This window comes from Pinus tabuliformis, chromosome 8 (assembly GCF_031772625.1).
Source record: "Pinus tabuliformis cultivar Carrire ecotype Pingquan chromosome 8, CPIR1, whole genome shotgun sequence".
In the NCBI taxonomy this organism is placed as follows: domain Eukaryota; kingdom Viridiplantae; phylum Streptophyta; class Pinopsida; order Pinales; family Pinaceae; genus Pinus; species Pinus tabuliformis.
Genome location: NC_142294.1, coordinates 1,445,794,140 through 1,445,820,730, shown reverse-complemented (window position 1 = coordinate 1,445,820,730; position 26,591 = coordinate 1,445,794,140). Strand labels below are relative to the sequence as shown.

At 39.4% G+C, this 26,591-nt stretch overlaps 1 pseudogene; it reads right to left on the bottom strand.

The window, feature by feature from the left end:
- Positions 1-18,970: 18,970 nt before the first annotated feature.
- Positions 18,971-20,208, bottom strand: LOC149241146 (uncharacterized; annotated as a pseudogene).
- Between the last annotated feature and the right edge of the window lie 6,383 nt (positions 20,209-26,591).

Here is a 26,591-nt window from a genome sequence, read left to right as displayed (position 1 = left end):
TTATCATGGTAGTGCAACAAGTGTAAAGCATATTCATGCATCTCAACTTTTGTAAGTCTTGGTTGCATGATCATTGCAATGCCTGTAGGGAAGAGTGTGGGGAATTCCATGGCAAAGAGGGTGATGGTGTTGTATTCATTTATAGCAGTTAAAGATATTGGAGGCCAATCGATAGAGCTTGTTGAATTTGAATGGGTCAAGTGCAAATAGTTACAAATGTGCTCAAGCTCAGTACATGAATTTGGGAGTACTGGAACGAAAGAAGAGGGTTGGATTTCTAATGGAGGTAGCATGACATCAGTATCATAAGTAGAATCAGTAGTGGTTTGATGGGGTTCAAAAGAGGAGGTGGTTACATTATGGAGAAGAGAAGAAATATCTGTAGGGTGATCTGGTAGCACAGAAATTGCAGATGAATTGAATTGAACATCACAGTAGTAAGGGTCATTTTTTATTTTGTATTCAAGGGCTGCAAGGACACGTGATTTGCAAACGAAGAATTCGTAAGCCTTTTCAGATGGATTTTTCCTTTTCACAATGAGGATGTCTAAGTCAGAAAGCATTCGGGGTAAGTATTTGGCAATAGTGGTGATGTCTTGAGGGAAGCTAATTGTATGGCCACTATATTTGTATTGACCACCACGGGCATGAGTGACTTGTAGAATGGGGTTGACACGTGCAATGAGCATTTCTTCAACTTGTGTTAACTGTTGAAGGACATAGGGTTGTTCTCCAGGGTTCATGTTGTTCAATTCAGAAAAAAGATTGGTAGATTTAGATGATGCACAACGAAAACAATAAATTCTACTGTGGAAAAGCTTTGTTTTCATTCCTGGGTATGATTCCCTGCATATTGTGCAAACATGCATGGTAGAAATTCCATCAATCCTTTCTTGAAAGTGACGATGTTCTTCATTAAGGGGAGGGTTATATTGGATTTGATGAATGTGAGATGGGTTGGTTTGTATAGTTGGGAGAGCATTTGAGGTGGGAAGGGATGTAGAGGAAGTAGTAGGGTTGTTGCGGTTTTCATAAAGTAGTCGCCGTCGTGCATTTATTCTATCCTTTCATTGTGCATAAAGAAGACGTCGCCGCTCGTTTTTGTCTGCATTTTGATTGTTTTTTGGCATATCTAAACAAGTACAAATAATTATTGTTAGTTTTCATAAACGAGTAGTGCATGTTTGGAGAATGTATTACAAGTTTTAGAATTAACTTTTTTTTATTTGAACATAGAATTAATTTTTTTTTATTTCAACATCGGTGAAGGTAGGTAGATTAGGTAGAAGGAAAAACATGCAATTAGGAGTACTATAAAATCATATGTTATTTCGGCATCTATTATTGAGAGGAGAGAAGCAAGATAAACAATATTTTGCTCCCTTCTTCTTCATTTTTTTTGACAAGTTTGAACGATAACATGAATAGATTAGCAAGCAAGAGATCAATGTATAGCATGTAGACAACGAACGGGAAACATATGTAGTAACTCTTTACAAATGTTGATATCTATATTATGTAAAATGAAAAGGGTAAACATACATATTTTGGAATAACTGGAAGAGAGTATTTGCAGCGACAGCGACAGTCTGCATCATAACAACATGGGTGTATAATTTACAACAATGTGAAACAATGAGTTGTGCAGAAATTTTTGTTTATGTACAAACAGTAGTGTTAGAAGACCCTAAAAAACATTTCAAAGGCGGTGAATAATAGGTCGTTTTGAAGTGGAAATTGCTTGAATGTCAGTGAGTGCTTCCTTGCATGCAGAGGCATATTGAATTTCTTTTGAATTGATCAGTATTGGTTGCAAGCGCTGAACACCGTTGAAGTAATCTGCTTTAATGGAAAGTGTTAGTAGGAAGTGACATCATGAAATTCGGCCACAAATTTCCTGCAAATCAGTTGGTTCGATAGAAAGAAGGAATAGGCCTTTTGCCGTGATGCCCATGAGCTCGTTCCCTGCATCATTGAAAGTGGTGACATTCTGTAGGTGCCCGATGTGGTCATGTAGCTCAATTTTAAGTTTGTAACGATAGTCACATTCTGGGAAGTCACCGTTACATTTTGTACAATGCCAAAGATTGTTAGAATGCTCCACAACCTTCTCCATGCATTGTTTTCCATTGAAATCTAATGGACATGCTAGAAAGTAGAAGTCGTCCTTATGAAGAGCAGTAATTGTTGCTCGAACTGAAACCCATATTGCTTTATTGGAGGTTTGCATGCCAGCAATTTCATGAAACGTCTTTCGTGGTAGGGCACGTTTCGAAGCAACACCATAGTTTCTACTCAAAGATGGAGAAGAAGAGATATAACCTGTTTCACGGAACCATGCATGTAGTTGGTGAGTTTCTTCAACTTGTGGATTTATGATGAGAGTGCTTGTTGATATTGTCCCTATTGCGGTGCCATTAAATTCAGATACATGACCTCCTTTGATTGCAAGGATTGGTGGGCTGTCGAAAGAGTAGAATTCAGAAAGGTTTTGTCCTATATAGTCACAATGGTCTCCCCATAATGTTACATCAATGCTAAAACCTGACTTGTCTTTTAATATGAGTGTTTTCCTTAATGTTTCACTTCCGTCTTTTCCTTGAATTGTTGATGTAGGTGAAGTGGAGGTAACAACAACAATGACATCCACATTCGTATTTGGAGTTGCACTTTTTATTTCAGCAATAGTCTTGAAGTGAAAGCTCTGGTAAGGAAACGTTGGATCATCTATGGGACATGGATTGATAGTGGAAGCAGCAAACAAGTAAATTTCCCATTTGTTCTTGAGGTGGTTGTAGTTTGGATTTGCTTCTTTCACTGTGCCATTTGAAACAATGTATAGCTGCCCAACTTGAATTAGATTGTAAAGAGATTCGACCAATTCAGCAAATGCAGAAAGGTGGATCTCTTCCTTATCACGATTGATAAGGTCAAATCCAAAAACTTTTCCTGAGCCTCGCACATTGTTGTAAGTCTTCAATGATGTTTTTGTAGATGCCCTACCTTGGATTGACCAATATTTTCGGTAAGGACTGAGTGTCGTGAATGGAATTGTTGTAGTTGTTGCCGTAATTGGTGGAGTAACTACAGAGGGCAAGGTATCTTCTGCTGATGAAGAGCTAAATTGGGATGTACCCGCCTTTGCATGTAGTAGCGTCGATGAGTCCTTCGTCAATGCTGCTGAGCGCATCACAACTTCAAGCTCAACCACTCGGATGGACCTTATGTAAACAAATGAGAAATGAATTAATGAAGATTCCATTTTCCTTTTTGTAATGCAAGAAGCGTTTAGAAGGAAAAAAATAAAAGAGGGTAACTTCAAATGGTGGGCCTTACGAGGAGTTTTGAAGCACTGTGCAAGCTGCTTTTTTAAGCAGAATTATCGAGCCAATTTGGATGTCTCCAGATACAACCTGTGGGCTATATGCGGATGGTAGCAAAGTCTTGTGTTGATGTGTTCCATCAGATAGAGTAATGTGGAAGTGTGAGGATGTTGTTTTTAATGAGGTAACAGAACCAACATCGATTATCTGAAATAGTGGTTGAATCTCAGTGGAACCATTCAGCAACAGAGGAATGGCATTCATTGTCAAGGTTGTCTCCATAATATTAACAGGAGGATTCTTTTTCCCGTGATAGTAGTACCTGCAATTCATCAATTTCACCACAACACAAAATTCTAGTAAAAGAAAATGTGATGTGAATGTGGAATCTAATCTAACAAGGCTAACTTTTGATGGTGAAACAATAATAAGGGCACAACCTAGATGGGGAGGAGAACAACCTCTCATATTAACCACCCAAGGTAGACCACATTAACAAAATGCCTGTTAATAAGATTCGGTGACAAGGTACATATTGTGCAAATTTGGAAGTACCTCAAGCGACTCAAAGATCCTTATAGTCTTACAGTACCTTTAAAACATGTATGAAATAGGAACATTTGCTAGCCATGCCTAATACTGATCCTTTCAGCAATATTCTGTTCGCACATGATATGCGATCCTTGTAGGAAAAATCCACATGTTTCTTACACAACGTAAAACCCATTAAGAGATGTGTTTCAATCAAGGCATTTGCCATGTATTTCACTCACTTAATTTACCCTTTGCAGACCTCTTTTAAAGGCTGACTGGACTCCTTATGGCTTTGTAATAATATTTTATAAGTGGTTCATATTAGTAGGCCTTGGAGGCATCGACATAAAGTGCCCACATTTAGGGCAGGCAGTGTGAGACCCATCACTTGGAAGCAATGTGCTTCTTTTGTGAATCTTGTGCATAATTCATGATATTTTAACTATTTTCTGAACAATCCACAATTTTTTTTATTATGCTATATTCGGTTGTACTCACTGTGCTTGTGCAGTTTTGCACATTATAGGGAATCACTTTCATTAATCTTCTCTAAAACTATTAGGAAATTTGTTGGAGAATATTCAATGGTGTCCTCAAGGCCATTGAACATATGTTGAATAGTAGCCATTGCATATGACAAACACGCTATTCAAACACTATGTATAGCTTTCAATAAATTTGTGAGTCTGATGCATGAAAGGGTAGAGCTATTGAATCTGAAAGTTCACACATTCCTTCAGTCCAGGCATCTAGAAGAGCTATCTGGGGCCAAGCTCATGTTTGTAATAAGAGCCACTAGAAGAGCTATCTGGGTCCTCCCTCTTGTCAGAAATAGGACCCTGAAAATAGCATCCAGACCATAACAACAATCAGATTCCATCAGACACACAACTGTGGCCAAATTGCAGACTATCATGGGCAGTTTCTATATATTTGTAGCCTCACCAACCCATCTAAATGCAACGATCTGCAAAAAGAGGAGTAATTCAATTCCCATTCCCTTTTCGTACAAAGTTACAAAGAGCCAAATGGAGTATGATGTGCAAGTGGAAAGAATGTGGGCAGTTTCGATATAATTTTAGCCTCACCAACCCATGTAATTTCATGGACTGAAAGGAAAGAAATTTATGTTCCTCCTACTCTGATTAACTATTTACAGGACAAATTACACAGGATTGATAATCTTGAAGCAAATTTCCTCCAAAAAGAGAGCTTGCAAGTGTAATACAAGACATAGTTTAGCACCCGATCCATCGCACCCAAAAGTGAATGCATCAATATCACTACATGACCCTTCCACATGATCAACAACCATGAATAATTATATGTACCAACGCCCCCTGCATGTCCCATTCCCATCAATCTGTATTGAAATAGGCTCTCAACCAAGGCCAAGCTCATGTTTGTAATAAGGGCCACATCTGGGTCCTCCCACTTATCAGAAACAGGGCCCTGAAAACAGCATCCAGACCATAACAACAATCAGATTCCATAGACACACAATTGTGGCTAGGTTGCAGACTATCATGGCATGTGCAAACACAATTGAATAAAGAATTGCCCCACAAACAGCAGCCCCAATCATCCATACTATAGGCAATCCCAGTACAGATACCCCATTAATGATTGCAGACATTAACACAAACATTAGGGCATTGAATCCTAGGATCAACAGACAAACCCAGATATATGTCACCACAAAGGAATTTCCAGAGCTTGGGCAGCTGTTTAATCAACCTCTGTCAGGAAGGCCTATTGCCTGCATAAATAGAGGCAACTGTATGGGCCACTGTTGCTCTTGCCCACATTGAAAATGTGACTAGAAATGGCAGGTAGAGAGCATAAGAAATCATGGTCTCGGAGAGCTTGTGATATATGAGTTTGGTGAGATGCGCATCATGATCATCATATGAGAATAAACCCAGTGCTTGGATTTGTTGTGAGATTTTGGCTACAAGGAGGCGATCGAGAAGGGCTTGGGAGAGAACAATTAAAGAAGAAACTGGGTATAAAAGTAGAAAGGCAATTGAAGTGAAGAAGGAAAGATGGTTCAAAACAATCACTACAGACTCCTTGAAGATACCCACTAAACTCAAGAGGAAGAAATCCTCAAAATTCCTTTGCTTTTTCCGAGCCATGGCAATCCCAGAAGTGATACACAGTTACTTTAATCTTCCAAACCATAACACCTGATAGAACCTATAGTAATCTCCACTCTGTGAACCCCTTAGCAGTTTGTGTGTATGGGTGCCAGAAATAGCAATGTCAATACAACTGAAAGAGAACTGATTTGAATTGTGAGAGCGCGTGGGAATCCAAGAGCCCGCCTAATGAAGATGAGTTCCGTCTTGGCATTGATTAAGAAACAGAGACAAACTTAATTGTCATAACCCACCTGTATTTGAGGCAATAGGCTATCACTTTGCTGTTGTTATAGACATTTTTGTGCCTAACAGCATGGAGCATGAAATGTCAATAATCTGAGGGATCCAAAGTCCCTAAACATGTTGTTCTTACCTTAGAGGAACAAGGTCTGCAAACCACAGCACTGAAAATCAGTTCTCCACCTAAAAACACTCAAAAACAGGCTATTTTTGGATCATGTCAGCTGCTCCACTGGGCATCTGCGCTGAATGTCAACTGCTCCTCCTTGTACCTGCGCTGAAGGTCAAAACTAATGAAGGCTACCTGCGCTGGGCGAGATTGGCCAAGTGGTATAGTCATTCTGCAAGGTGTCAACTGCCCAGGAAGCTTCCAAACTGACACTTGGGTCAAGGAATTCGCCTAGTGATGAGTAAGAGGGTCTTGATCTCCAAGTGGAAGCAAGATTCTCCAAGTGGACTCAAGAACTGAAGATTAACTAAAGTGGGAGAGGACACTAGTCAGCTTTATGCCAGTCTCAAGATGACTCATCCTTTCTCCAAAACCCTATATATAGATCTCTCTCATGAGGTCTATGGAGGCTGGAATTTTGTGCAAGTAAGGAAGTGCTGTTGGTTTGAGTATAGAGCTATTGGGTGTTTTGCTTGAAGGAGGTGAAGAGGAGATTTCTTTCAGCTGGGAGGTGTTGCTGGATTGGACCTACTGTGGTTGTAACTCTCTCAAAACTTTACTTCTATTATCAATAAAGTATTTGAGGTTCTTTTATATGCATGTGTCTTTATGATGAATAGATGCTTGTATATTTGATTTATGCTAATCCTATAATCGATTATGGATGTATGCTTCTTGTAGTTTCCTTTTCTTGTGCTTTTACAGGATCTGTGTGTAGCTGGGCCGGTGAAAGGGCAAGGAGCTAGGAGCAAGCAGCAAGGAGTGAAGACTGGATCAACTATTAGCGCAAGATAACGGTTAGTAGATCATCCTTTTCTTCCCTCTCTCATCTCATAAAGAAGAAACTTTGAATAGCTTTGCATTCAGTTTTCGCTGAAGTACTATCACCTTCAGAGTGGGATAGAGGCATTCTGCATTAGATACTTTTCCCCCCAACAAATTGGCGACTCCGCTGGGGAGCGTATCTTGTTGGTTGTTTGTGGTTTTTTGCTATTCATTTCACAAACAAAGGGAGTACCGAATCGAACTGTGTTTGAATCCATCAAACACAAAGTAGAGGGCAGCTACTCTAGCTCAGTTTCTGGGCAAGTTTATGATTTGAAGAGCTGATCCACAAGGACTCTAATAAGCTCTTAGTGATAGATTTTCATCCTCCTTTACATCCCTTAGTGTGTCCTTGACTGATAGCTTCTGATTTGAGCAAAAACTGTGAATTTTTGAGCAATCTGTGACCCAGAAACCAAGACGGACGAAAGTCTCGTTCTTCATTGCAGACTGTACAAAGGCTTTCTGCATTTCAGCGCAGTTCCTGAATGGGCTACCTGTGCTAAAGGTCAAACAGGCAGTGTTACACTTGCGCTGGACCAGTCTTGGCTTGAGTTACTGGGGTTTCCTGCTGTGTCTTGCATTGTTTTCACTCTTGTTTTGCTGTTTGTTGCCAGTCAGTGGGCCTATCTGAAACCATCTTCCTTTGTCATTATTCCGCCTCAGTTGTATAAAGAAACTGTATTTGTTCTTTTGTATTTCTTGTGTCATTTACAGTTTCCCATAACGAAAGTGAACCTGTCTTGCATTGACCTCTTAGATCTAGACCTGTGATTAAGTGTCGTTCTGATCTTAAGAGTTAGTTTATTTGCTGTTCATAGCTGATTGAGTTTGTCGCTTTCGTTATATGGTTTGAATTTATATATTTTTAAGTGTCGAAACAAGTGAATCGTAAGGTGTCTTTCGATTTTTGGACAAACTTGTTTGCTTTCGCTTGAAATTGAATTCAAATTTATACAACAGCTTTCTTTTTGCATTTCATCAATATTAAGAAAGAGAAAAGAAATACTTGCATTGTGCATGTGCATTATGACAGTTTGCATGTTGATTTAGGAAAGTGCATTAGTGTGTGCTCTATGATCTGTGTGAAAAGGTGTTATCTTCCTTCTCCCTCAGTAGTTAAGGTTTTCAAAGTTGAAAGATTGAAAAGCTTGCTTATCATCTTAGATTGCATTCAGGAGTGTTTCTATACATCTCGTGGTGATCCATAAAGGCAAACTGCTAAACAAGATCAACCTTAAAATAAATTGAATTTACATAACAACGCATTGAAACATAACGCAAACATCTAGAGGTCTAAGCTAGAGACGTGTTCCGGCGTCGTTAAACGTGATATCTTAGCGTTGAGTGGTTGGGTGATTCCTCCACAGTGAAGCGATAAGTATCAATACGGACTTGTGCTCCCACGTACCGTCGCGTATATATTGGGAGACCCCTATAGGATCAAAGCCTTTATCCATAGGAAACCGTGTCGGCCGCCCTACTGATCGCAATGCAGTGAACACAGCATTCACGAAGATCGACCACTCGTACCGTAAAACGTATTCTGTGGTTTTGCGAAAGGTTTGGCACACCCTCTGCCTAGAACTCCAGAGCAGTTTCTTTTGGCCTTTTTCAAACTCTATAACTGAAAAAGTCCATCCGAGCATTTGTCACTTCGGGCTCGTTAAAACATCGAAGGAGACTAGAGTCATCTTTAGCTTTTTCTCGACTCTTAAAAAGTGAAAAAGCAAGTTGTGTCTAAGCGTCGTTATAAAATTTATTTTAAACGGAACATAATCACCTCCTATTCCCGCGTTGATCTTTAAGTTGAGAACATGGAGCGCCCCAACCAAGGAACTCCACATGATGGAAATCCTGGTCCTTTCTCCTCTTGGGGAGAAGTTGGTGCGCCCCACATGGCCACATTGTCGCTTCCAGGACTGACGATTGGCCTGCCTGTTTGGCTATTCTCAACTAGTGTAGTTCAGAACACCATGGTTCCTGAGCAGTCGAGTCAACAGTTAGATGAGTCTAGAGCCTCCCACCAGCCTTCTACTTCCTCTAACCCTTCCTCCAATCCTTCATCTTCAAAAGGTGGAGCTGGCAAAAGCCAAGCTCCCATAGAGAAGAAGGAAAAGAAGAAGAAAGAAAAGAAGAAGAAGGAGCCTAAGGCGACTGGGGGCAAGCAAAAGACATCTGACAAAAACCCACACACAGCACAGACCGGGCCTAAATCGCCATGTGTCATATGTAGAGGAGACCACTTCCATAGAGATTGTCCCTGTATTCCCCGGATACTAAGGGACTGGTCCCCTCGTCTGCACAATTCGGGAGCATCAACCTCTGATAGCCATGTTGATTGCTTACTGTCAACCAGCGAAAGTGAAGGTTCAAGACAAAGAGGGGGAGCAAGATCCCCCTGCAGACTGTATGAAGGTGGTCACGCCATCCACCGTTGTCCCTTCTTAGACGAAGCGAAGAGAGTTTTGGAAGATCGTCCGGTTTCCCTGGTAGTACTTCCTCCTGGATACAAAAAACTCGTGCCAAGTCCTTCGTTGGTTGAAAATACAGCTGGCCCGCTCAAGTGGTCAGTTGAAGCGTCAGTCATTGAAAATGAACCTACTGAATCCAGACCAGACGAAAGTCTAAAGGTCGATACGGCAGTTGACCCGGTTCTTCCTTCAGAGGTTTCATCCTCAAATGACACCGTCACTGAAGATTCATCTTCAAATGACACCCTCACGGAAGAGAATAAGGATGACACCATCCAGATTCTTTTCATCAACACAGATTCTGATGAGCATCAGGGCAATGCGCCCATTCCTTTATCGCAGGAAGGAACATCGTCAGGATCGTATCCGGCCGTGTATTCGGTCCCACCACCAAGCAACCTGGTTTTGTCCTTTGATTGGAACCAACTAGGCAGACCCCGGTTACCAGCCAATATACCATTCAGAATCATAGTCCAAATTTATAGAATGGTGATGGCTGGAACTATCATTGATGAAGGGGCATCTGTGAGTATCCTTTCCTCTATTGCTTGGAAAGCACTGGGTTCCCTGGCGCTTTTGCCTGAGATAAGAAATCTCTCGGGCTTTGATAAAGGAACCAGTCGACCATTAGGGATCCTCCCCAATGTGCATGTTACATTGAAAGGGAAGACCGTTAATATGAACGTGATGGTCGTTCAAGGACCCTTGGATTATAACCTACTCCTTGGATGTGACTATATATATTGCATGGAAGCTATAGTCTCCTCACTCTTTAGAGTAATGTGTTTTCCACACGAAGGAAGGGTGGTCAAGCTCGTAGACCAACTTTCATTTCCGGGATCACGCATCGCAAATAGTCAAATACCAATCCTCAATGGTTTATTTACTCAAGAAATGTCTCTACCCCCAGTCCTCCTTCCCGATGAATGCGAGTGATTCGGAAAGATAGGATTGGAACCCAGGGGGCATGCATCCTGGTCTACTTCGGGCAGAAGAAACCCTGGGTATAAGGTAGAATTTCCGCGAGAGAATATGACTAGTCCGTACCCCGTCCGTGGATGGAAGAGGGGTTGTTCTAGAATAGGATTCTTTTGTTAAGGTTACTTGTTTGACAAAGGTCATTCACCATTGTCTACTATGGGAGACAGTGCCGAGGAATGTTTTCGTTTGATGGTGTTAACAAAACAATCTTTGGGTAACCAGAAAGAGGCAAGCCTCACCCTTTAAAACAAAGGTTTTATCGGATAAGTAGGGGCAGCTTGAAATTTTACTTTATACCTGGGGGCATGCAACCTTTTGGAATGCAAGCAAGGGACGACTATTTATTTTTTTAAATTTTTAGGTCCTCCCTTTAAACCTGTAGGTCTAACCCTTTAAACTCGTAGGATTAGCCGTTTCCGAACTTGCATAAAGAAAGGATGAGAAGGAGCATAGATTTGGTAAGGCGCAAGCTCTATCAAAAATGGAATCTTTCAGGAGACATTCTTATCTTATGACTGGTATAATCGAGCAGTTTTAGCATAAAGTTCATGCTCGTTAAAAAATAAACGCAAGTTCGAGCAGTTTTACCGCGGAATTTATGCTCGTTAAAAAATAGAAAAGCGTGAGCAAGGGTTCCACCAGAGTTCAAGCTCATTAAAAAATGAACCTATCCCGGTAAATAACCATTGTGATCGTAAATTTATTAGCCATAAAAGCCTTGGTCATGTTTACACCCGCCACCTCCATTCCATTTGGCCGATCGTTCACCCCCATATGATTGTTTACCCATTTTGAGGAACAGCTGCGAAGAGTGATTTCACTTAGCCATCCTTGTGACACTGCCGTGATTGGAAAATTCCAACCTGTACCTGGAATCTGCCGCTGTCCCTGTTTATCACTCGTTCCTCAAAAGACGAGTCTTCTTTGAGCTCTTTTCATCTGACTCGTAAAATATGAAAAGTTTGCTGAGTTTTGGCCTTCCAGCTCGTTAAAAGGACCGGAAGAGCTATCCCTCCTCTAGATTTTAATCTTTTTGGACCTGAGGGATTATTACACAAAAAGGTCGAGCGCTTGTTTTATTCGGCTCGTTAAAGTGATCGAAAATACATCCCTTTTGTATTGTTTTATACTTTTTCGGACTTAAGGGATTAGATGACGAAAAAGGAATTTTGGAGTTAACTTTCTGTACCTTTTCAGACTCTCTAAAAATGAAAAGGACCGAGTTGTCTTTGTCACTAGACTCGTTAAAATGATTAAATAGCGACAAACTTGTCTTTAGACGAGAACGAGTTTCCCTATCGCTAGGCTCGTTAAAACATAGCGATGGGCTTGCCCGAAGGGCAGGTTATAGAACAAGCATATGTTATCCTCCTCAAGCTTGACAAAAATAAAGAGGTACTGGTCAGAAATGACTGGGGAAAAATTGGGAGAACCTCAAAGCTTTGATGGTAGCAAGTCGCTCTTGAACATGACACTTTGTCCTCCGTACCACATCGGGTTGGGTTGTTTCATTCACCGGTCTCATCACCATGGTCCTCGCCAAACCATCCGTATTTGGGGTAATGCTACCGATCCATCACATTAGTGTCGTTATATGTTCAAGAGATGTGTTCAAAAAGAGTCAACCGTGTCCCATCCACTGCCATACATTATCCTTCATCCACCCATGATCGCCACCCTGAATCATATCTCACAGATTGTTTTCACCTCCACTAAAGTCATTAGCTCCGTTCCATGTCACTGATGTGGGATTCATTAAGGTCCTCCTTTGACGGATCGCTTCTTGTCGACTTCAGCTCATTATCCAAGAAGTTGATCTAGGAACACCCCCCCAGTACTTTGAAGCTTGCATGCCTCAATGGCAAGTTTCTCACTTCCGGTGACATTTATGCATCAATGACCTTCGACCAGAAGATTTTGCGTGGTGTTCGACGCCAAGTCCTTTATTCACACCACGTGAATTGTACTGTAGTACCTTGAGGGTCATTGTCATTATTGGTGATTCCTCTCGCGCTTGTTAACGGTTTACATTATTGACCGGTAATCAAGCGATGTCTTTCCATGTTCGACTTCAGCGCAATTCTCACATGGATCGACTTGTACTTAGAGTAAAGATCGAATGAGATTGAAGACCCCGGATCTAGTTTCATCCATCCGGGCTGCGATATATATTCAGGAAATATAAAGACATTTGATATGTACATTATTGCAGCAGATGATCATCCTACTCAAAGGATGATAATTTCAGCAGAGAATTATCAGTCTATCATCAGACGGTCGTCTGTTATGTGTACCAAAATGAATTTATAAAGCTGAGCATGGGAATGCCCGCCTCAACTAGATCATGAAAGCATAATGAAAAATAATGTATTGTATTGTATTTTATTGCAGGGCACCTCTCAGCGATTGAATGAACTTCGGATCCTCCTAATAAAGCATTTCACCCGATAAACGACCTCATACTTTAGGGGGCAACTGTTATAGACATTTTTGTGCCTAACAGCATGGAGCATGAAATGTCAATAATCTGAGGGATCCAAAGTCCCTAAACATGTTTTTCTTACCCTTAGAGGAACAAGGTCTGCAAACCACAGCACTGAAAATCAGTTCTCCACCTAAAAACACTCAAAAACAGGCTATTTTTGGATCATGTCAGCTGCTCCACTGGGCATCTGCGCTGAATGTCAACTGCTCCTCCTTGTACCTGCGCTGAAGGTCAAAACTAATGAAGGCTACCTGCGCTAGGCGAGATTGGCCAAGTGGCACAGTCATTCTGCAAGGTGTCAACTGCCCAGGAAGCTTCCAAACTGACACTTGGGTCAAGGAATTCGCCTAGTGATGAGTAAGAGGGTCTTGATCTCCAAGTGGAAGCAAGATTCTCCAAGTGGACTCAAGAACTGAAGATTAACTAAAGTGGGAGAGGACACTAGTCAGCTTTATGCCAGTCTCAAGATGACTCATCCTTTCTCCAAAACCCTATATATAGATCTCTCTCATGAGGTCTATGGAGGCTGGAATTTTGTGCAAGTAAGGAAGTGTTGTTGGTTTGAGTATAGAGCTATTGGGTGTGTTTCTTGAAGGAGGTGAAGAGGAGATTTCTTTCAGCTGGGAGGTGTTGCTGGATTGGACCTACTGTGGTTGTAACTCTCTCAGAACTTTACTTCTATTATCAATAAAGTATTTGAGGTTCTTCTATATGCATGTGTCTTTATGATGAATAGATGCTTGTATATTTGATTTATGCTAATCCTATAATCGATTATGGATGTATGCTTCTTGTAGTTTCCTTTTCTTGTGCTTTTACAGGATCTGTGTGTAGCTGGGCCGGTGAAAGGGCAAGGAGCTAGGAGCAAGCAACAAGGAGTGAAGACTGGATCAACTATTAGCGCAAGATAACGGTTAGTAGATCATCCTTTTCTTCCCTCTCTCATCTCATAAAGAAGAAACTTTGAATAGCTTTGCATTCAGTTGTTGCTGAAGTACTATCACCTTCAGAGTGGGATAGAGGCATTCTGCATTAGATACTTTTCCCCCCAACAGCTGTCTGTGAGGAAATTAGTGTGGTAGATTAGACAGCCGCATTGTGTAAGCACTAATACCCAAAGAAATTATCCATTAAGCTAAGGGAATGGATAACGTAAACATACAAAGACATCAAGCAATGCTAGCATGAGAAAGGACACTAATGAGGACCTGTGCAATGAAATGTACCTACAGGATAAAGCTTTAGGATGGTATTGCGTGTAAAGCCATAGGTGGACAAGAAGGGGATTATTAATCATGTGGAATAAAATCTCAATACAGGGATATGACTATTCCAGAATTTTGATAGACATGAGAAAAGCTAATTGATCTTTAAGCAAAATCAACTGATTTTTGATGGACATGACCAAAGTCAACTATTTGACTTTGATCATATCAATCATATCAGGTATTCCACTATAATAAGATAGCTTTCCATCACATATATAACAACTACAAGTCAGATATGGTACACAAGGCAGGACACTGAAACCATTGATGTTGTTTGTATTAGAGCAAGAGAAAAATGACATAAATGCATTGTATGATTTTGCACCCGGTATAGCTAGGTAATCCGAAGCTAGCTCTAGAAGTGGGTATGGATATCAACTAATGAGAAACAGAATCTTGTGATTAAGAATGCTTATCATAGTAGAAAGCATTGTAATCTAGTAAGGGTTCTCCTTTCTTTATGGGGTAATGTAAAAGAGTAGTTCTTATGGAAGAGTTCAACAATTTCTTAGGTCAATTTATAAAATTTCATAAGACCAATGAGGAGAGTAAAATCTTCAATTGCACCTGAACATGCATAGAACAGTCAACAAAGGTATTCCTCATAGGGTTGAGCTAAATTTGAAAGGATCTCAATGAACCCAGCCAGATGACTATGGAAGTACAATCTTCAAATGCAGACTCTGCCAAGATGCAGGCCGTCTAATGACTACCTGCACAAGAAAGTTACAGCAAGTGGAAGGACATTCAGAGCCATAATAGATCTCCCATAGATGGCCTGCAGTGGGATTAAAAAAGTTGAGAGGATGAAAATAAGACTCGGTTATATTAGAAGACAACCAAAAGGAAAGCAACCAAAATTATAGAAACAACAGCTGCAGAGAAGGCCCATGAAGAAGGAAGAAAACTCCTACAGACTCTCGAGTCTCAGCACAGGAGAAGACCACATTTGAGAATAGGAACCAGGAGAAGAAAACCAACCACAGCCGAATTTGTGAAAAAAAGAAATGAAGAAGACCACAGAACATCAAGATCCCTTTGCCAAATCCTCAACAGTGGAAAGTGGATACAAAAATCGATTCAAACAAGGAGCAAAAAGCAATGTTTGTTTTTTAGCAAAATAGACATGCCCAATACATGTCTTCTAAGCCAAAGGAAGCCATACTATGCAGTGTAGCTCCTCAGGACATGTTTCTTAAAACTTCCATTAGAGAAAAAGCATCAAGAAAACAGAAGTGAACTACTTCAAATAAATAGAAGGAAAAGAGTGCTACCTTGGAGACATGTTCCAGAGTGACTGCTCGAGGAAAAATGGGAATCCTAAGCTTGATGGAGACAAGAACATCACTACCCTTGAGTGGAAGACACCTCCCTGGCTCACTGAATTTGGGGGTCAGTATTTCATTAGCAAGAGGGTGAAGGTTGTTCAAGGAAAATATCATTCTGGATATCTCTCTCCAAGATAGAGATAACTTATTACCAGGGTAGTATCCTTCAGAATGATATAAAAGCTTACCTCCACCACTGGCTACTGCATAATCCACTCTCCCTATTCCATCAGCCGCATGTTTCTCAATCTCTGCTTCAACCATCTTCTGTACGGCGGCATGGAAATCGCTGAAACTAATGGCAGACTTCCTATCTGCAACTGCACCCTTTTCATTCATAAGAGCATTTATAAGATCCATGGCATCTGTGACAGTAAGAAGACCATTTCATCGTAACTACACGGATATTTCTTCCAAATGATCAAGATAAAATATTGTGATATGCACTGACCTGAGTTGCTTGGAGAATCTGAATGTCATTTCTGCTGCAGAATTACAATAACGCGTGTAAAACAGGGAAACACTATTAAAAAAAATTAATACGATAGCTGTCCCTAAGTACCTTGGACATTTGTCGTTAACTGGGTATTTAACTCTGTTTATTGTATTTAAATCACATTTCCACTTGTTAAACACCATCCATTCATACACCCGACATATAATGGAAAGGGAGTACACTTGGGTTGTTGCATGGCGACTCCCCTTCTACCACACACCCTCTACCACATGTTGGCCACATGGAGTAAGGTGGGTAGCATTCTTGGGTTTTAGTGAATGATCCAGATTACTCGAGGTAATCGAATGGTTATCCCTAGACATTCAAACCCTAACCCTTCATGAAGCACCCGACATTCGCAGTTTTATCAGCGTGTTTGTGGCGTTTGAGAACCAGGGCTCTCCAACTGCCTTTGGAACAAGAAGTTCATTTAATATTTCCCCTAGACGCTCGAATGAAATTCCACCCGCTGCTCCCTAAATGCTTCTACGGGAATAAGATCAGCTTTGCATGCGCAAAGACGACAGCAGGAGAGTTGGCCAAAAAACTGTTGTCTTTCGCTCTGAAATCGATAAACGAAGAGAAAACGGCTATGAATGACCAGTATATGCGATCGGTGATAGATTTTATGGAAATGGAAGGGCTTTAGTTTCTCTTGAAAATCTCCTGTTCAGAAGTCTTGCAAGGTGCAACAAGCACAAATTCAACAGCATAGTGATAGCCTATTGCCTCAAAAATAGGTGGGTTATGACAATTAAGTTTGTCTCTGTTTCTTAATCAATGCCAAGATTCCACCAAGGTATGGTATGTTTTCTTATTCAATGCCCTGTTTTGCTTTGGCTTCTTCTACTTCAATTTAGAGGACGTTGTACCTGGGCTGAACCAAGCGTCTGCCCTTCTTGGACAGGAATTCTCAGATCATTCGCTGGAGTCAAAGGGGTTGGAGTCTTGGACTGAGTCTCCTTCCCAAAATTGGTTTGACATTTCCCTCTCCTACCCAACTCTTCCATTGTTAACAGGTAGGTATGCTAATCAGAGTCAGTGAAGAGAAATGGAAATGGCAGGGGCCACTGTACTCTCTGGTGCTTTCTAGACAATGGTACAAGTTACTTATCATCTAACAGGACATTGACCATACAACTAAGAGCAATTGCTCTGCAATATTGTGTAATAAGCTAGGGTAATTTTATGCTACAGTTCTGTAGCACTTTAACAAAAAAATTTCCAGTACATAAATTAATTCAACATCAGTAACATCCTCTGCTATAAATAGTGCCAATTGTTATAACAAACTGAAACAAAGCAATAAGTTTTTCACAACAATTAATGTTTCAGTCCAATGTATTGTTTGTATATTCACACCAATAAAACACAAAATTACAATGCATTCCATGTTCAGTAACCTGAAACGATTTGTCTAATCCTTGATGAGGTATGAGTATGTTAGGTTAATGCACATACTCAGACTGTAGATGCCAAGAAAATACTTAATACAACCAGGAATCAGGAAAAAACCAGGAAAATGAGAGAGAATGGGATCAAAAAACCCATTTTTGAGAGCACTAACCTGAAATTTAAAAAAAGGAATTTTGAGAACCTGGGAAACTGCGCGAACAATTTCTGAACAGGAAAACAGAGCTGTACCTGCCATAAAAAAACCCATAAGAAAACACTGGACTAATATTAAAACGTTGGAAGCAAAATGAGAGAGAATGGGATCAGAAAACCCATTTTTGAGAGCACTAACTTGAAAATTGAGCAGGAACAATTTCTGAACAGTAAAACGGAGGTGTAAACAATGTATAGTTGAGCACCTGAGTGAACAATTTCTGAACAGTAAAACAAACAAAAATTGCACGACACATGTGAACAATTTGCCCGCTGAATGTGCATGCTAGCTGTCAAGCTTAGAAACAAAAGGACAACGAAAGGCTCACTCAAAGGAATGCCTATCAGCGTAAATATTACCAAAATAAAATCTAATTTTTATATGTTTTATAGTGAAATTTGTGGTTGAGAAATTTTCAAAATGTTATGGATGAAAGGATTTGTCAACAATGTTAAAGAGGTTGAAAATGAAAATCTCTTTTTAAAATTATTTATTTTATACTCATATTTAATGTTTAAAATATTTGTCACACGATTAACTTTTTTAACATTTTAAATTAGCAAAATAATTAAATGTTAAAAATTTCTATTAATCTCTTACTTTCTTAAAACAATTTTAACATGAAAATTAAATGTTAAAAAATTCTTAAATTAATCTCTTACTTTCTTAAAATCCTATAAACCATATAATCTAAATTAATCATCATAATCATTAATTATATAATTTAAAATAAAAAATATAAATATAAATAATCAATGAGAAAGAAAAAGGAATATATTTTACTATTATTATTATCTAATTTTAAGCTACTACAGAGCCAAACACCAAATTAGTGAATGAAACTCCCTTGTTTGCTAAGTCTAAAAAAGCATACATACTCTTACCACTCAAGTTTTGAACCTGTGATCTTTTAAGAAAAAACACATGCTCTAAAAAAACAAGTATTCTTAACCATTAAACCAAATCACAGCGTGTATTTACATTTCTTGACCATAAAATAAATCGAAAAACCATTTCATAAAAGTAAAAATAAAATGTATAATCATGTAAACTTAAAATATTTATTGTTCAATATTCCTATGGTCTTTACATCTATTTGATCAAAACGGTGGAAAATCGAACGCTTTTTTTTTTGCACTAAATAGACATCCCATTGTAATTATTACTGCGACACAAGATACAAAGTTACACAACCCCGATACCCATATGTTGAAATGGTTGTACAAACTTAACTATGAATACATGTGCGATGACCAACCCGATCTTTGAGCCTTCTGAATTAAATAGCAGAAGGGATCAGGGACTGAACTGGATCGAACCCACTAAATACATCATGAACTAAACCGAATATCGCCCATAATACTATAGTCATATAAGTTTCCTACACAAACACCCACCCTCATATGATCCATAGATATATTTATTTGCCTTTCCACACCCATTAACCTATTCTTCAGCCTTACCCTCAACCTCGGCCTTCTCTTCAGCAGGAGCTGCTTCAGCAGGCTTAACAGCACTCTCTTCAACCATTGCAGTTTTTCCTCTGGAATTTCAGCAGGTGCTTCTTCCTTGACCAATGATTTTTTAGCCTTTTCTTCTGTCGTCGTTTCAATGGCGGCGGGAGCTTCTTCCTTATCCGATGATTCTTCAGCCTTTTCTTCAACAGCCGCAGCCTTGGCGGGAGGCTGAGCAACAGTCTCTTCCTTAGCTGGCTCGGATTCTTTGGCGGCCGGGGCAGATTCCTCCTTGGGTTTTTTCACTTGCACGGATTCCACCGGGCTCGATTCTGCTTCAAGCTCTGATGCAGGCGGCGTTACAGTCGATTCCTCTGCAGATTTCTCGACTGTGGCGGGGATTTCATCGATTGTTTTCGCGGCCGCAGGAACCTCCTCAACGGGACTGGAGACAGGAACTTCTTCTTCAGTGGCTTTTTCGGTCGTGGGTTTGATATCGGTAACCTTCTCTTTGGGGCTCTCAACTTGTTTCAAAAACGGTGATCTTGTTTCACTTGTCCCTGCCGTCTCTTCATCTTTGATGGCCACAAGCTTATGCTTGATCCCATCTTTGTAAACCTTGTAATAATTTTTCTTTCCGAAATATACCACATCCCTGTCATACTGCCATGGCCTGCCTAGCAGTATGTCACATACATCCATCAACATTATGTCACAAATGACCTTATCCTTATATTCGTCGATATGAAACTCCACTTCACATTGCTCATCTACCAGCAACTGATGGCCTTCTTGCAGCCATGAAACCCTGTAAGGGGTGGGGTGTTTCAACCGCTTCAACCCCAACTTTTCCATCATCTCTCTGGCCACCAAGTTATTTGTACCACTGTCAATAATTAGCGTACAGGGCTGACCGTGTGACATACAAACCCTCCAAAACAAAGCTTTCCGCTGAGTTGGTTCAACTATTTCTTCGATTCACTGTGACATACAAACCCTCTGAAACAAAGCTCTCCGCTGAGTTTGTTCAGCTGTTTCTTCGGCTGGTTTGAACAATAACCTGTTAAAAACTAGGGCTTCCTTGGCTGGTTTGAACAATACCGTGTTCAAAACCAGGGCTTCCCCTTCCCCTGTTTCTGGAGCATTCTCTGCTTCTTGGGGAGGTGCGACATAAAAACAAACAAACAACCTGCAACCTGCACAAACAAACAATCCATCACGGGATTACCCCATACTCGTTAAAGCCTTCGATCTATGCAACTGAAGTTTGGATCCATAGATCTTGATACAGAACAATCAACCAGAATCCCATTCTGTGATAATAGTCATAACATGTTCTTTTTTCTGTTCAATATATTCCCGGCTAAGGAAATCAGGAAGACTATTATCTTTTCCTTTGATATGTTCTACTGTGAAGTCAAAATTTGCAAAGAGTGCTTGCCATCTGGCAAACTTTGCTTCTCCAGTGTTCTTGATATCTTTGGACAAAACTTTCTGCATAGCTGAGGCATCTTTTCTGAGAAGAAAAGGCTTGTTTATTAAATAAACTTCAAATTTGCTAATACAATTCCATGCTGCCTTACTTCCCTTTCAATGACAGAATAGTTCTGTTCTGCTGAATTCCAGACTCCTGAGGTAAACTGAACAACCTGTTCTTCTTTTCCAATTCTTTGTTTTAAGATTCCTCCCCATCCAACATTGTTGGCATCAGTTTCAACTATTTTGAAAGCTTGGTCATCAACTACATATAAAATAGGTAAAGATTTTACCTTAGCTTTGATTTCTCTAACTGATCTAGTGTGGCAATCTGACCATTCAGGGGGGTTCTTACCAAGACGCTTATTGAGTATCTTTTTGTCACTGGCACAATCCTGGTAGAAATTGCTGACATAATTTAGGCATCCGAGAAACCTTTGCAACTGTGTTTTGTCCTTAAGAACGTCTGGGAATTTGTCTGCAAATTCAATAACATGTTGTTGTAGAGAGATTTTCCCATTGCAAATCGTGTGTCCCAAGAATTTTATAGAAGTCTGGAATACTTCTATTTTCTTTTTGCTCAGAACTAGTCCATTCCTCTGAACTAGTTTCATAAAAATATTGACATGTTTGAAATGATCATCAATATTTTTAGAAAAAATCAAAACATCATCAATATAAACAATTATCCAATCAAAGTATGGCTTGAAGATGTCATCCATGACCTTCTAGAACTTTGAGGGAGAATTTTTGAGGCCGAATGGCATGACATTCCATTCATAATGCCCTGCAGGTATACTAAAATCAGTCTTAAATTTATCTTCTTCATCAATGGCAACCTGCCAAAATCCTGCCTTTAAATCAAACTTAGAAAATATCATGGCACCTGCAATTGTTCTGATCAAGTCTCCCTTGTGTGGAATCGGGTAAGTGTCATCAGCCAGAACTGAATTTAGAGGCTTGTAATTGATGACAAGTCTGGGGATTCCTCTAATCTGTTCAGCTCTCTTATTCACATAGAATCCGTAGCAATTCCAGGGGCTATTGGATTCTCTGATTAATTTTCTGTCAAGCAGCTGCTGGATTTCTTTTTGGCAAAGATTTCTATATTCTTGGCTCATTGGGATGGCTCTGCTCTTGCAGGGTTTTCCAGTGTACCCTTCTTTATAAGGCAGCTTGATAGTATGCTGCTTCCTATGCCAGAAAGCATTCGACTCTTCTGAGCAACATGTCTCTTCCAATTTTGCCTTCAGATCCTGGATCTTCTGCTTGATTTGAGGCATTTTCAGTTGTTCCTCAATTCTTAGTGTGCCTTTCAGATCTTTGAGATCTGACAACAGAGATTCTGCTTTGTCCAATTTTTGCATGGCTTGGACCATTGTTGAAATCCTCGGACTTTAAACATACGGAAGTTCAAACTTCTTTCTTTTGCCTTTTGATGTAGGCACAGAAATGAAATATCCAGCTCTTCCTCCTTTTAACCTAATTGAGCCATGGGGTTCTACTACAGCTAAAAAGACATTTCCTAATAAACAATCAACAGGAATGTCTGCTATAGCAAACTTCATATATACACAATGAGTATCAAAACATAATGAAGCTCTGGGAATTTCATATTGGAGCTTCTTATTTCCAAGGCCTACTACTTCTCTTTCAGCCGAAACCCAATATTTGGCTGGAATATTTTTGATATTAAGGATGTTAATATCTGCACCAGAATCTAATAATGCAGTCATGTGAAAAATCTTTCCTTGGATGCAGAGTTTTACCTTAACATGGTGTTGCTGATAAGTGATTGTGAACAGCCTCATATCTTTGAAGCCATAATGTGGGTCTTGCATACCTTCAACAACTCGTATTTCTTGATGATTTGTAGTGGGATTCCAGGAATCCTCTTCTTCTTTTTCTCCTGCAATTTGTTTTCCTTTTTGCAGTTCTACAATTTGAGTTTTAATTGCAGAAATTTCAGCTTTGAGATGGTGAATTTCACCACTTACTTCTCCCAAAGTTAATGACCTTATTCTTCCGGCCTTTTGATGATGCATTTGAAATGATTTAGTATTTCTTTCATAAGATGCATCAATGAATAAAGGCTTCTTACCTGATTCTTTAGAAGCTTTGTTTTTGAGCTGATCAGTGAATGCTTCTATCAGGCGATTTTTCATGTCTCCTTCCTCCATTGCCCTGATCTGAGACAGAATCTTCAATTCTGCTTCTTTTTCAGTAGATGCCATAAGAAATTTTTCTTTTGGAGGCTTAAGCCTTTCTTCTTCACTAGAACTGGTGTAGTATTCAGAATCATCTTCATATAGAGCATGGAAAACACATTCTTCTTAATCTGAGCATGAACAGTCTTATGAGTCTGTTTCATAGCACTGGCCGATATTGGCTTGCAATTCTTCTTCTTCTGTAGAACTAAAAGAATCAAGTGAGGATTCTTCTAGCTGGTGCTGCTGGGCTGTATCTCTGATAGAAAGATTTGGGCATCTTTCTGTAACATGTGTCTTGGATTTGCATCTAAGACAAAAAATAGGTCCTGAATGTTCTTGCTTGACTTGCTTGGACTTTTTGGCATAAACAACAGTTTTCTTTCCTCTGTTTAACTTTGATTCCTCACCTTGGGGACATCTGGAAGCTATATGCCCATTCTGGCCACACAACCAACAAGTAATTTTGTTCCATTTTTCTTGTTTGGTTGAGTGTAGATGAATATCAGAGGGATCATAATAATGAGTTTTTGGAATATATCTGTAATGACCCTTTTTCTTATACCTCTGATTTTTATCCTTTGCAGGATATCTTCTTCTGTCCTTTGGATAGTTTCTTTTATTCCTGTAGAAAGTTTCTTTAAATTCTCTTTTGGCTTTCTTTCTGGACTTTCTTTTCTTCACCAAAGGATCATCTATTGTGAGTCCACACTTGCTGCAGATGGACTTTTTGTCTGGTAATCTTGATAATTTCTCTAGAGACTTGTTAACCTTTGAACTAGTACAAAGACTCACCAATGTCTTTGTTATATGGGAATATATCTCACCCCATGTATAAGATTCAAAAGGTAATTGAAAAATTTCTTGCATTCTGATATAGTCAACAAATCTAGAAGGTAAAGCAGCAAGATAAACTTGCTTCCACAACAAGTTTTTGGAGTCTTTTACCTCATAAATTCACTGCATCCAGTCTCTGTGAAAATCATCGAACTGTGACATTTTATGACATTTGAGGTTCATAAGAATAACCTCATGTTTGTTGGCGATTTCTGTTTCACTTCCGCACCAATGTTCCAGAATCATTGATGTCAAAGTGACAATCATATTGCTAGTGACCGATCCATCTGAATTATGAATAACATCTCCTTTCTCATCTTTGAGAACTTCTGCTTCCATGGTTTCAATGAGTTTAGGAGAAGATTTAGTCTCCCACCACCTGAGGAGAGTACTTGTAAAACATTGAATGATAGTTCTACAAGCATCTATTTTAGATTTGCCTCTTAGACACATGAGCTTATATTCAATATACATCATATCTATCATTCGGTGAATCTGGCCAATACTCATGTTGTCTATGTTCCATTCTCTGTGAGAATCAGGAAAGAAAGTATGAGCTTTAGGCATTTTCCCTTTTCCCTCAATATCAGGGGCAAAATATCTGGAAAATCTATGTTCAAGAGGTTCATAGATTGGAAAGATCTGTGTCTCTGAAGACTTCTGGTCTGTTTCTGCCTCTGTTTCCTTAAATAAGGAAGCAATACTGATATGTTCTTATTCCTCAGCTTTAGATGATGAGGCAACTTCTTTAGGAAACAAAAAAGGGAATTTCTGGATATTTCTCACAGGATTTTCAATCTGTATATTTCTTTTTACCAGGAAAGAATTTGGAACTGGCTTTTCAACTTTTGACAATTGTATTCTTTCCACTTTTTCTGTTAAGCCAGTAAGGAGAGTCTTAGTTACACCTATGTGTCCAACTAAGTTTTCTCCTACTTCTTCAATCTTGGTTAATGACTCTCTGGTATAAGAGCGAGTCATGCTGGAATCAAACTGTAAATTATTCAAGCAACTATTTACATTATTCAATGAAGACTGTACAACATCTATCTGCTTTTTTACATCTTCTGATTTTGCTACATTCATCTCCAAGCCTTTGATTGCAGTATTGGTCCAGTTTAATTGTTCACTAGCTTTCTGGATTCTTCCATCAATGCCCAAGGCATTGTCATCCTTTTGGACCAAAGGAATGGCTTTGGCTGCATTAGTATTTTCTCCTAGAATAATCCCTTTGTAGGGAGGAAATGTAGTAGGAGTTTCTACTTTTGACCCATCAAGTGCAGTCCATCCATGTTTATCTACTGAAGTGTTAGAGGTGGATCCAGTGAAAACATTTATTGGAGAAATCTTATCTTTCCATGAATAGAAAGATATCCAAGTATTGTTTGTTTCCATATAATGTTTCCAGTCAGTAGAATATTGTTTCTTTTGTTCAGGAGTGTATGCTATGTCAAATTTTTCTGCCTGAGGATTTGTATACAAATCCCAATTTAGCATATCTTTCATCCATTTGGCACTAATTTCTGACTTTAAGCATCCATCCATGAGTGAAAAGAACTTATGCATTTCCATAACTGCAGGCTTTTTACAATCAGAAGGAATTTGTTTGAATCTGCATTCTGGGATCAACTGTGACTGCTCAAGTTTTCCTAGCCCATATCTTGATTTTGCTGGTCTCATCAGACATATCATCTCAGTGAGTCTAGGATCTTCTTCTTCAACTGTTATCATGAGGACATGGTCTGAATCTGGCTCTGGCTCATGAGGAAAGGGAATGTCAGAGCATTTGGGATTTGGACATGAATTTATGGAAGTAGAAGGTGGAGCAATACCAGTTCGTGGATTATGATGCAGATGAACATTTTGTTCAGCTAAGGTAAGCAGATTTACAATATCTTCACAGTCTGGACATTTTACTTCTAAAGAAGAGTAATTTACAAGTTGAGCTAATTCATATAACTGGTTATGTCTACAGGAAGATGAAGATGAGCAGGCGATATCAACAGTGGAAGGCTCTCTGTAGTATTTAGAAGATTTACAAGCAGCATTAATTCTTTGGTGATCAATGGTTGATCTTCGGGGAAAAGAAATGATTGCACCAGAAGAATTCTCAGTAATATTTGCAGAGGTGATATTTCTAGGTACGTGAGGCCTAGAATGGTTTACAACCCAATGTTGTGGAAACTGCAAGTCTTCCCATTTAATTAACAGATGTTCAACCTTTTGGTTTTTCGGATCTGTTTTGACTACAATACTAGACTTGGAGTCTCTACTGGGTGTATGACGAATGGCAGGCCATAATGTATTTGTATGTCTGAGACAGGCTTTAGTCTGTATGGCTATATTATTTCTCTTTTTCTTCATATCGAATCCCATTGTTTGGATCTGCAACTGCAAGATATCTTCAACGGTTTCATCATAAACATATACAGAGAAATTTGGGTAGCAGTCAAAATAGACTGGACCATCAGACAAAGGTGCCACAATATCACCAATAATGGAATCTGTGTACTTATTGTGCGTCATATCTCTTACAGTAGCAAGCACAAAAGTATGTAATCCTTTATGAACCAAAGGATTGATTCCAACTCGAATACACCCTAGATGCAAATAATTTGTCTTCAATCTTTTTGCTTCTGCTTGTAAGGTTTTGGGATTAAGCAGAGGTATAGTTTGAATACTATCGGAGTTTTATTGAACTTGACTGACAGATTCTTTAATACTAATTCTAGTAGCAACAA